We start from the raw sequence: 12158 nt of genomic DNA, 5'->3' as shown, positions 1-12158 counted from the left end.
TGGCCAAGTGCCATGTGATGTTATGACCCCATCCCAGTTTCCAATTGTATAAAAGGCCACATATTCTGGCTCAGAGGCAGAGATCTGCATGGACTCTTGAGACAAGGTCTTCTTTCCACATGTATGTGTTTTTGTGTAATAAATGATATGTTAAATTACAAAGGGTTTTCCCTTTTGGTTGGAAATCTCCACCACAGAACTGAGCACTCTGGTAGACCCTGCAGTTCTGGATCATCCACCAGCGACCACCAATGAGCAAATGGTCAAACTCCTTTGCCACACCACCAGCGTTGGAACATCAAGTCCAGCAATGAGCATGTGGGTGCTAAAACCATGAACCAGTCATCCTAAGTCCATGACTTCTTGCAAAGTCAAGGAACTTGTTGTGATTCTGGTTCACATTTCCAGACCCATGGGGACCAACACATGTCTCATAACCATCCCTATCAGTTGCAGTCGATGCATTGAAATACCCCAAGATGAGAAGAATATCTCGCCTGGGCACTGATCAACCACAGACTCGAGCGTGGCGTAGAATGCGTCCTTCATGGTGCGATCACTCGCATTAGTCGGAGCAAATGCAAAGACCAAGGAAACGACACCCAAGGAGTGACGAATCCTTTTGTCTCATAATATGCTCATTGAACGGTGTTACCTCAATTATCATTTGAATCAGCTTATTGCACACAGCTACAGCAACTACTTCGGCATGGGAACCATCACCACCTGCCATGATCTCACCACTATCCGGTCTCCGAACCTCAAGAGTGCTGCAATACCGATGTTCAAACGCTTGAGCTCAGATGATAACAGAGGCATGTGATCATCCTCTCTTGAGGACAGGATATTCCAGGCACCCACCAGAAGGGACCGCCTCAGGTTAACCCAAGGAGACCGCCGTCTGGTGGATGACACCTCAGCACCACTCCGACACACACTTCCATAATCTGACCCAGGAAGGTTTCCCCGTGGTTTTCCTGCTATCATCAAAGATTGGGGGTCCCAAAGGCTTTGCCCCAATCCCGTCATCTGGTGAGCTGCCCTGTGGAGGGCAGCTACACAGGAGGTACTCCCACGGAGTGGGTTTTCGGATATCTTTGCGTTTTTGTGTTTTGCAAAGTGAAGGGTTTTACAGTGGCCAGAGTGCAAATCCTGCCACCAACCTCCTTAAAAAAAAACAATAGCAACCCAACTGCAGGAGTATGTCGGCAGACACAGTTGGGCACTAGATATGGATGGCCATTGGCTCACAAGGAGCTCCTCTACCCTTTGAAACAGCTCTAACAACAACAATCCCATGGCAGTTGGGCTTGAATCAACCCTCACCTGAATATCATGACGTCATTCAGCATCACGAATGCTTTAACAAAAGTGTGCTTCGACTGAGTTGACCGGAACAAAAGTAGTTGTTGGAAGTAAATATAGATGCTTCAAACAGAATTGTAAGACATTGCTAATTATGCCAACAGTGTTTGATGACAGAAAGCATTGAGGAGTAAAAGGAAACTGAATCAGACAGGAAAGACAGGCACTGTTCTTCCATTTATATTGATGACTGATTGACCAGAATTGTTTTCTGGCTTGTGCAAACTCTCCTTCTGACGTCATTTAAAGTTTGAGGTTTAAAATAATCATAATTAGCCTGGGAGAAGAGGGCATAAATCAACTGGAATTTGTTCATGCATTATACATTTACTGTTACTGTACATTCTTCTTTCATTGCAGCCATTCTGAAGCTTCATTTAGTTATCATAAGAAAATGGCATACAAGGTAAATTACTTTCTTTTTGCAAGGAAGACACAAAATTATGTTCGAAGTATTTAAATGAATCATTTACATTTAGGAGTGAATTTTATTCGCCTCTATGAAAGACATTACAAGAAAAGGAATTTGAGCTCAGTGTGAGAGAGAATTATAGGAAGGACCTCTTAAGTTTGTTCAAGCTGATAATTTAATTTGATTCTTAAACAGCTTACAAAGAGGAATTGTTACCTTGGTAAAGGTAGGAGGTTATGTTTTCCGCCGTCTGGTAGACGGTAAAGGTAAAGGAGTTTATGTTTTCACCACTGAAGGTAAAGGAGGTTATGTTTTCACCCCTTTCTGTCTGTTTGTTACTTGCGAAATTGAAGATTTTTCAAATATATTGGTGCGTCGATTTTGTTATTCTGTCGGTCTTTATCGCCTGTAGGTCACAATTTTAAACCGATTCTTCACGAAACTTCACCATCGAGAAGAGCTTGTACTCAGGAAGAAGCCTGTTGTGCTTGAGGTCAAAAGGTCAACAGCTTAGGTGAGATTTCTAAAATCCTCAATTTTCATCCCATTGACTTGAAATTCGAAGAGGATTTATATTTCAGGTCACTGAATTCAACCGGCCAATTATTTTTGAGGTCCTCTTTGACCAAAAGGTCAATATAGGCCAAATTTCTAAAATTGTCAATTTTCATCTGAGGGCAGTTCCATAAATTTGTCAACCAGGAAGTCAATATTTCAAAATGAAATTATCAGCACAAATTATATATCATTTTGAAGGGAATTGTACAAGCTGTTCAAAAATTGTAAATTATAAATGCACTTTTTTTGAAAAAAATCTGCACACTTCACAGAATTTTTTTATTGAACTTATGAAGTCAGAATATTCATTTTTTCTGTGTACGTCCGAACACATGGTATTTTTTAAATTATTCCAAGGTCATTAAGGTGTTGACACTATTTTTATATTGTTACTTGTTTTCTACTAAACACTTGTCATATCATGGCCAAATAAAAGTTTCATATTCTCAATCTTTGTGTCTGTGGTATCTTAATAATGTGTCCAAAATTATGGAACTGCCCCTGATTGACTTGAAATTTGAAGAGGAGTTACATAATTGGTTAAAGAATTCAACCACCAATTACTTTTGAGGTCAAATTTGTTTTATGGATTTTGCAAGTGTCATGCTCTGCACGATGTCTTCTTGTTTGTTTGTGTGCAGGATATCTCAAAAAATTGTGGATGGATTCGGATGAAATTTTGTGGACAGGTTGGGTTTGTGACAAGGACAAACTGCTTAGATTTTGGTGAAGATCCAGACCCGGCTACTACAATTACCTCCACCACCGAAGGTGAAGGAGGTGATGTTTTCACCCCTTTTTGTCTGTTTGCTTGTTTGTGTACAGGATATCTCAAAAAGCTGTGTACAGATCCAGATGAAATTTTGGACAGGTTCGGTGCATAACAGGGACGAACTGATGAGATTTTGGTGAAGATCTGGATCCGTATCTGACTACTACAATTTTTGAAGTGATTCTTCACCATTGAGAGATCGGGCCAAAAACGATATCTAGTACAATATCTCAAAAAGTTGTGGACGGATTCAGATGAAACTTAGTGGACATGTTGGGTGTGTGACAAGGAAGAAATCATTCTATTTTGGTGACGATCTGGATCTGGATCCGGTTCTGATAATTTTTTTAAGTGATTCTTCACCATTGAGAGATAGGGTGAAACCGATGTATAGCAGGTTCTCTCAAAAGGTTGTGGACGGATTTGGATGAAACTTGGACAGGTTCGCTATGTGACCATGATGAAGTGATTCGATTTTGGTGAAGATCCGGATCCGGATCCGACTACTAGAATTTTTAAGTCATTATTCACCTTTGAGAAATAGAGATAAAAATGATACATAGCACGATATCTCAAAAACTTGTCGATGGATTCGGACAAAACTTGGTGGACAGGTTGTGTTTGTGACCACGAAGAATTGATTCGATTTTGATGAAGATCCAAACCCGGATCTGGATACTCTTATTATTATTGTTATTATTTAACTCTTAAAGTGATTCTTCATCATTGAGAGATAGGGCCAAAAACGATATCCTCCTGACCAACATGATATTTTAAAAATGTATTTGGCCCGATATGTTCTCGTGGATCAGGAATTACGTGGCGGAGGTATGCGCTCTACCGATTGCCCTTCTAGTTTGTTAAAGGATTCTGCACCAGTGAGAGATAGGGCCAAAAACTATATATAGCATGATATTTGAAAAATGTATTGGGCCGAATATGTTCTTGTGGATAAGGCATTGCGTGGCAGAAGTATGCGCTCTCTCGAGTGCCCTTCTAGTTTGACTTGTTTTGAGGTAATCATCCAAAGCTCATGTTGCAGGTATAAGTGGACAAATATTTATTACATCGCCATCATTACTTTATTGGAGCCAGGTTTATAATGAGAGTTAGTGTTGGACAGGGGGTTAAGACATTTTAGGTTTTGAAGTGTCATTATTTTAAGAATTTGAAAATAATTGGATGGAATTAATTGGAAACATGAAGTATCTGGGAAAAAGTCCAATGCAATGGCCGTGTATAACTGTTTGAATGGATTACATGGCTTTTGTCTGCTTCGTGAAAACTTTGCCAACATCTGATATTTCGTATCGTATCTGTCTTTTCTAACTTTGTTGTGCCATCCCTGTGTTGTTTATCGATTTTTGCAACCATTTACTTGTCTTATCCATGTATACTTGACTCTATCATGTGGAATTTGTGCTTGTCAAAACCTCAGGACTCAACGACATACAGAGTCGTCTCGGACTCAAGCCTGAGGTCTAACACAATCTCTCTTTATATCCTGGGTGTCCTCTTCATGCTTTTCTTGCACTAGAAGAGCACCTGCTCCCAAAAGGAGTGACATGAGGGGGGGAGGGAGGAGGTTATGATGGTATCCTTACTCAAACATACAATTCAAAATACCTCTCGCTGCATAAGTCAGAACACCTCACTTCACTGGAAAATGTGGGGACAGGAATCCTGTACCATACTGTAAAGTGTAAATGATGGGGACTTGTTATGCCCTCCCCCACCTGGAGCAGTGTTCCACGATGCACATTTACATAGAGAATGTGCATCCCCCTCTCTCCCTCCTCCCCCCCCTGCCCCCGGGACCACCGGCAAGGACAAAAATAACCCTATACATTAATTGGGATCATGCTGATCCTGTGTAGCAAGTCTGGATGTAATGGGGCCAGAAATATAGCAGTGATACACACACACACACACACACACACACACACACACACACACACACACACACGCTTGGCCGATATCAGCAAGTTTTTAGGGGGAATCGGCAGGTTTGGGTCAATGCGATTACCGACTACAGTACGTACTGCACACAACCCATAAACCTTGAGTAGCTTTCATCGAAAAACGACGTCACATTTATATCGACATTTCAGGGAGATGTTCACAAACATCAACCTTTATAAGCAGCTGTGTATGAGAGGTGGAAAAAAATTTGGCTCGGTAATTTACAAAATACGTTAATATGGCAAACGGCCCAGAAATCAGGTGTTATCAAATATATTTTGCTTTGAAACTCACAAAGAGAAATATTTCACCTTTGTAAAGCAAATCCGATAACCAAATGCTTTCGAAACACGAGGACAAAGGAAAACTTGACAGAACCTCCATAAGATACGGGATGAAACTTTGCCACCACGGCACCCGTATCAGGCACGGCATGTCCACACACCTGTGGAGAGTCCGTACAGTTCCAAATCTACTCATATGTACCACGTGCGAGTGTGCTGTACATGTACCTTGACCTTGTAGTAACTGTCGACTCTACATCCCGATCGGGACATGAACTGTACTGCTATCAACTTACACGAACTGTGCAGTTCGGTAAGTGGCTTAAGCACTCAAGCAAGCACTCCATTAGAATGCCTTTCTTGGCAAGCAATTACCAATTGCCGTCGATACAACTTTGCACCTGGAAACGCCCGTGCAATGTCCGAATTTTACAAATAAACACTTTTTTTTGGAGTCGAAACTGCTGATACTTTCAAATATGGAGCATACATTTTGTAATTCTGCTTAGTTTAAGAGATTATTTTTCCATCCCCCCTATTGCATATCCTTCCGCTCCCACAATGCTACCAACTACCCTCATTATATATCCTGCTGCCAATGCCGTACTTCTCGACACCTCACTGTGCTTAACACGACCATCACAGTGTTTACCATCGCCCCCTCCACATGTCTCCCCCACCTCCACCACGCGTCCAGCTGCCCCATTTGTGCATCCCACTGCCTTCACAATGAGTCCTGCCACCCACAATGCACATCCCACTTCCCCCACCACGCATCCTGCCACCCTAACCGCTGATGTTTCCAATTCTTCTGTGTCTCCTTGGCTATTCTCTCCTTCACTGTCACAGGCCTTTACCCCATTCTAGAGTTGTTGTTGCCATGCATGTCAAGAACTCAATTGCTCATCGTCAATTGCCCCCACTAACTCCTCCAAGCCCTCTGGAATATCTCTGGCTGTGTATACCTCTCTGCAACTACCTAAAGTTTGTCAGTGTGGTATGCTGTCATCCAAATGATGTCTCCCCCCTTATATAGCTCTATTAATATGTATCCTCAAATATGTATCAAGTCATAACCATCCATCCCATTCTCTGGTCTTCATCTGCAGCAATTTCAAACATTACCATTCCAGCTGGTTGGGTGTTGGCTCTGCAAAAAACAGCTGGAACATTGCAGCAAAGACTTCCTGTGACTGTGTGTTTTACCAAATCTGCAAACTTCCAAACACAAATTTCTGCAAATTATGTCATCCCATCTGGATCTAGTAATGACCAACTCCACATCCAATCCACCCTGTTCGTCTTCTGCCCCTCTTGACTCCTCTGACTACCTTCTTGTCAATACCCATTCCTCTCTGCCTACTATAAGGGGGCAACCTAAATGACGTAGAATGTGGCCGTTTGCAAAGGCCAACTGACAGGGATTGCAATCTGTCCTCTCACAAAAAGATTTGGCCACTATATTCACAGTATCTGACATTGAATCTGCTTGGAAACATTCACATAAGCCAACTTCCTCTCATGGAACGGTTTATCACAATCTGCCTGCAGCCATCCTATCCATCCTCCAGGTCGAGACTCTGGTACTCTGAATCTTCCAGAGAGGCTGATGCAGTCAAGCAACTTGATTTCTCAACATGGAAAGCTAACGAAACTGAGGCCAACTTTAATTCCAAAAGAATCGGAAGTACGTGTCCATCCTGAGTTATACCAGAAAACACCATCTTGAAAAATCCCAAGGCTGAACTCTTCAACAAGTCTCCTTCCTCCAAGTCATGGTGGTTCCTTATCAAGTCCATTCCTGGTGTATGCTCCCCCTCCACCTTCTCCCTCAACTCAAGTGGCATGAGTGCAGAATCTGCCCGAGATGAGGCTAAGCACTGTGTTTGCCTCCAAATATCCTGGACCCAACCCATCCCGTTCTGTCTCCATCTTACGTACTCATAAACACTGTCAACTGGTCTGTCGATCCTTATTACCCGAGAGGACCGTACAGAAGGTTATGTCTGGCCTAGACCCTGCTTCAGCAATTATTCAGATGGCATCAGTGCCAATATTCTCAAATACTGTTCTGCAATTATTTATTCCCTTTTGGCTGCCCTATTCAGTCTGCCCTTCCCCTTTGGCTGTTTCCCATGAGCCTGGAAGTCAACAAAAACACATCCTATCAACTTCAGACCAGTAAGCTAACTTCAAATTACAAGCAAAGTCATGGAATTCATCATTGCTGCTGATGTCATCTTTCCTTCATCTTTTTTTTTTTTTTTGTAAATATAGCTAGGGTTCGTGGAAGAGCTAGAACATAGAATAGATCAGGACGCAACAGAACAAAAGGAGAAGGTGAAAGAGAAGGGTGAAATGCCAACAGCAAGGCTGAGGGACGAAATATATGGACAGGGACAAACAAGGAATGCGGGTAAGAATAAAGGGTAGGGTAATATGCAGGGGGTGGACAAGTTGGATACAGGAACAAGCTCACAGAAAGGAACAACTTGGAAATTTGGGGTGGCTGGGTATGTCTTAATGGGGATAGAAAATATTATGGTTTTGGATACCACAGAGACAAATAGGGCACCACCTGGTTTTAGAGGAGGGAGACAAGTTCAGCGTTGAGGTTGGACAGACGTCGTTTTCTGGCTCTGCTGAGAGTGGACACACACTTGTTGTGGGCTTTGTGGTTCAATGTTTCTCTTTCATGAGCATCACTCTTGTAGAGAAACGAGAATATCCACACCGTGGTCACAACCTGCGACGCAAAATATATATTTTTCACCTCCTCTGTCCACTCAACTCCCTCATCCTTGCTGTTGAACAGCTCAGCTTACATTTTCTCACCCGTCTCATTAACCTTGTGCAGTGTCTGTCCTGTGTTCCCATGTGAATGAATAAGATTAGATAGATAAGATCCATTGTGATTCCGAACAGGGGATTTCCGTGTGTGTGTGTGTGTGTGTGTGTGTGTGTGTGTGTGTGTGTGTGTGTGTGTGTCTTCCACCCTCTCATTCTCTCTATTGTAATAAACCTTTTGTTCACAAAAACCTGTAGGTCTTCATTTGGGGGACGGGACTTTTCCATTAAGCACGCGAGTGAATTGGCTTAAAAAATTCGGTAACATGTCGATTGGAAAATGTGCATTTAAATTACTCTTAAAATATGAAAGAATGATTGGGAAACATATTTAATGCTCTATTAAAATATTAACTCGACACCTCATCCATGTCGGTGTCTGCAATGGTTATATCAGAATTAGCTGATTTGTCACAGTCACAGGAAGTTTAACCAAAATATGGGGCCGTTCAAAAATTGTCATGCGAATTTTTTTTCAGGGAGTTGCGTAAGGGCTTGATTAAACCTTACTAATGATTCTTATTTGACATATGATTCGATTTTTTTGACTAACACTCTCTCATCATGATTGACACTCGACCCAAACAAAGCCAATGGAAATCTGACACAACAAACCCGGACAGTGTATAATCAACAGAGGCCTACAGGCCAAATGTGTTAGCCCCATCAGAAAACCAAGATGGTGGCCATATCATTTTGTCTGAGTGCCAGGGTGGGTGGTGTTAAGCAACCGATGTGGGTGTGGTTAGCCTGCCGTCCAATGGGTGCACATTTTAAAAATTGACCCCCAACAAGAACCCAAGCAACAACAACAGCACTGCGAATAGAAGCTCTTGTAGACCTGCGACATATCACAGGTGAAAAGGCAAATTTGCCACTTGAAGACGATGATTGAGTTGTAAGATTTGGAATACAAGTAGGGTTTGAAATGTTCGAAGACTCACAACAAAAAGATCTTTCCACATTGTCTCCTCCAATTTTCGCACATTTTTATTTCTGGCCAAATTTAGTTTGGAAGATCGAATTCATATCTGTGAAAAATCACAGCTTTAGTAAGTTGGTGCTGAGTCAGGAGTGACAATGAGGACATTACATGAACGTCGATAATGAAGTAGACCATGGCAGCACATTTTTTTTCCTATTTTGAGGATGTGGTGCAGTTACTTACATCAACCAAAGAATGCCTTAGAATCCTGGATCAAAATATCAGTAAGATGAACCGAGCCATTTCCATGACCTTTCCAGTAGGAAAAGTTGCATTGTGATCCTGAGATGTCCTATTGCATTGCATTACACTTATTCCTCACCGACTCATTTTCTCCAAGTACCCACACACAAAGGTTTTGCACATCATGTTGCTGCCTTCGGCATTCGCCACACGAGATTACAATTCATCACATAAAGGCACATCATGCCACTGGTACTTGGTGAAATGCCAGCAACTTATAAACCCGTGGGAATTGTCCTCATGACATGAAATTAGAATTGTTATAAATGTATATTTAAAGTCACACGATCTGATGTTTGCTGTTGTTTCTATTTCATGTTGTTACAAATTGTTACAGTTTCCCATTGATTTAAGATTTGAAGAATTTCACTTTTTTTCTTCATTTTTTTGTGGGGATTACAACTCAAGTGTTTGTTGTGCATTTTGAAGGATTATTGTTGTGTTTGAAATTGAAGAGGAGAATGTTGAAACGCATTGTATGCATTCTTTTAATACGAAAATACATGTTTTTCCCAAGTTTAAATGGAGCTTGATGAACATCTGTATTGTTTGGTTCTGAGAATGAGGTTGATATTGTTCCGAAAGGGCATCTCTTGAAGTCGCTCGAGGGCATTCAGACATCAGGGATTTGCAGGGTAGACTGTAATGCAATAGTGATTCATGGTATATTCGACAGAAGCATTAAAAATGCTGAAACTTAACGACTGGGAGAGGTCTGCAGAGTTCTGCAAACCTTCACTACAATCCAATGCAACAATTTATTCAAGGAGATTTAAACATATAGAAACACCATTTAAATAATTATATATATATATATATATATATATATATATATATATATATATATATATATATATATATATATATATATATTTTAGGATGGTCCATGATCAATATGAAAAATATAAAGTTGTCTGAATGTTCCCTCCACATGGCTTGTTTTTGTTCACTATAATATCCTTATTTGCCTGTGAATTGTTGTGGTCCTACGATAACGTTTAGCGGTCGCTCAAAGATGAGGAATTTTGGCTGATTAGTGAAATTTGCATAATTCTGAGATGGATTGTTGGTACTCCTGCTTGCCACCCCCTCTCCCTGCCAAACCAGCGGCGTGGTGGTGCTTCCGTTACAGTGATGGAAGGGGGTGGCAGCACGAGCGGGAACGGTGAGAGCGGTTGGTTTTAGACTCGCGTGTCTCGAGCAGCTGCACTCTTCATTAATATATTGTGCTGATCATGTGATATTTTTGGTCCATCATTTCTTTCAATTTCTTTGGCTTTGGTTGAGTGATGGCATTGAAGCCAGAACTCCGTTCTTCTTCCGAAAGCTGGCTACTGGGATCATCGATATCACAGCTTTCTGCCGGAAGATTGCCACGTAGATTGGATGTTCTACGCTTCTTACAATTCCACCATGTTACCGAGAAAAAGACTCTTGCTGAGAGCTATAGAATCACGTGTTGTGAAGTGATTGAGGTGTGGAATAGAGCGAGATTGCCCACGCAACGTCTGGATGCATGCGTATGTACGCTGAAAAAGCTCCATGAGAGATATGTAAAACAAGAAAAATCGCAAAAGGGACAACGACACTGGTGAAATGAACAATGATCTATTTCTCTCAGACCTGGAGGAATTATTCGACATAGCGACAGCCAATGCATTGTCGGAAATAGTGATCAGTGCCATCCGTGACTTCCTGGAGCGTCAGCGAGAGAGTGTGTTCTCCAGTTGCATGGCTGGAGCTGATTTAATCACCCACTCGAGAGAAGAAAATAAACGAAAAAGAGACGAAAATGAAGACTTAGCTCGGCAACGTTACGCTGAAAGGGAAAGCCGCAAGCTGAAGCTAACTGAAAGCGAACCGCTATCGTCTACGTCAGGCGAATCTGAATCTGAAAGTCTGGAGGATGAATATATAGCTCCCTCAACGTCATCAGAGACCCCTGGCTGCAGTAAAACAGAAGCTCATTCGGCTACTTCATCCAATCCCAAACCAAAGAACATTTTCCGATCTCCGGATGTTGTAGCAGCGCTGGATCGCATGAACTTGCCAGATCGCGGGGCTGTGTTCGTGGCCGGAACTGTTGCCAAGGCCCTCGGTCATGATATCGGTGACATCACCCGATCACGGAGCTCTGTATGACGTTCTCGTATGGAGGGACGTAGAGAAGCAGCTGCCGCCAAGGAAAACCACTTCTCCCTGAAAGGACCTCTTCTTCTCCAATGAGATAGTAAACTCTTACCAGATGTTGACGGCTCAAAGAAAAATGTCGACCGTATCATGGTGCTGGTTACAGGTGACGGAGAACAGAAGCTATTGGGTGTCCCAAAAGCAACCAGTGGAACAGGCGAACATCAAGCAACTGCTTGCATTGATTGCATTGAAAAATGGGGAGTCAAAGATCAGGTTCATGGCATTGTCTTTGATACTACGAGCAGCAATACCGGCCTGCATCGAGGCGCTTGCATCAGACGATAGAACTACATGGAGAAAGAAATCGTGTGGGTTGCATGTAGACACCACATTAATGAAATAGTTCTGTCGCACGCCAATGCCTGCACATTCGGTGGAACTTCTGGCCCCGACGATCTTCTGTTCAAACGCTTTCAGAAGAAATGGGCAGACTTGGATCATAACCAGTACGACGTGTGTACGGTTTTTGATAATCCAGTACTCGCTGTGCTGCGAGTGGAGATGTTGGATTATTTACCGATAGCAATCACCCAACAA

At 42.1% G+C, this 12158-nt stretch overlaps 1 long non-coding RNA gene across 1 annotated transcript in view; it reads left to right on the top strand.

Annotated features, from left to right (window-relative positions):
* Nucleotides 1-12158, top strand: part of LOC147035051 (uncharacterized) — a 164576-nt gene that overhangs the window by 150585 nt on the left and 1833 nt on the right. Inside the window, exons 12-13 of the long non-coding RNA XR_015061197.1 lie at nucleotides 2190-2291; nucleotides 2977-3106. This is a non-coding gene — a long non-coding RNA (uncharacterized LOC147035051). The remainder of the gene's footprint in view (nucleotides 1-2189; nucleotides 2292-2976; nucleotides 3107-12158) is intronic.

Source organism: Eptatretus burgeri, chromosome 1 (genome assembly GCF_056783735.1).
Source record: "Eptatretus burgeri isolate ZD-2024b chromosome 1, Ebu_testis_v1, whole genome shotgun sequence".
Classification (NCBI taxonomy): Eukaryota; Metazoa; Chordata; class Myxini; order Myxiniformes; family Myxinidae; genus Eptatretus; species Eptatretus burgeri.
Note: the sequence above shows the minus strand (reverse complement) of the source record. Positions and strands in the feature narration are given on the sequence as shown.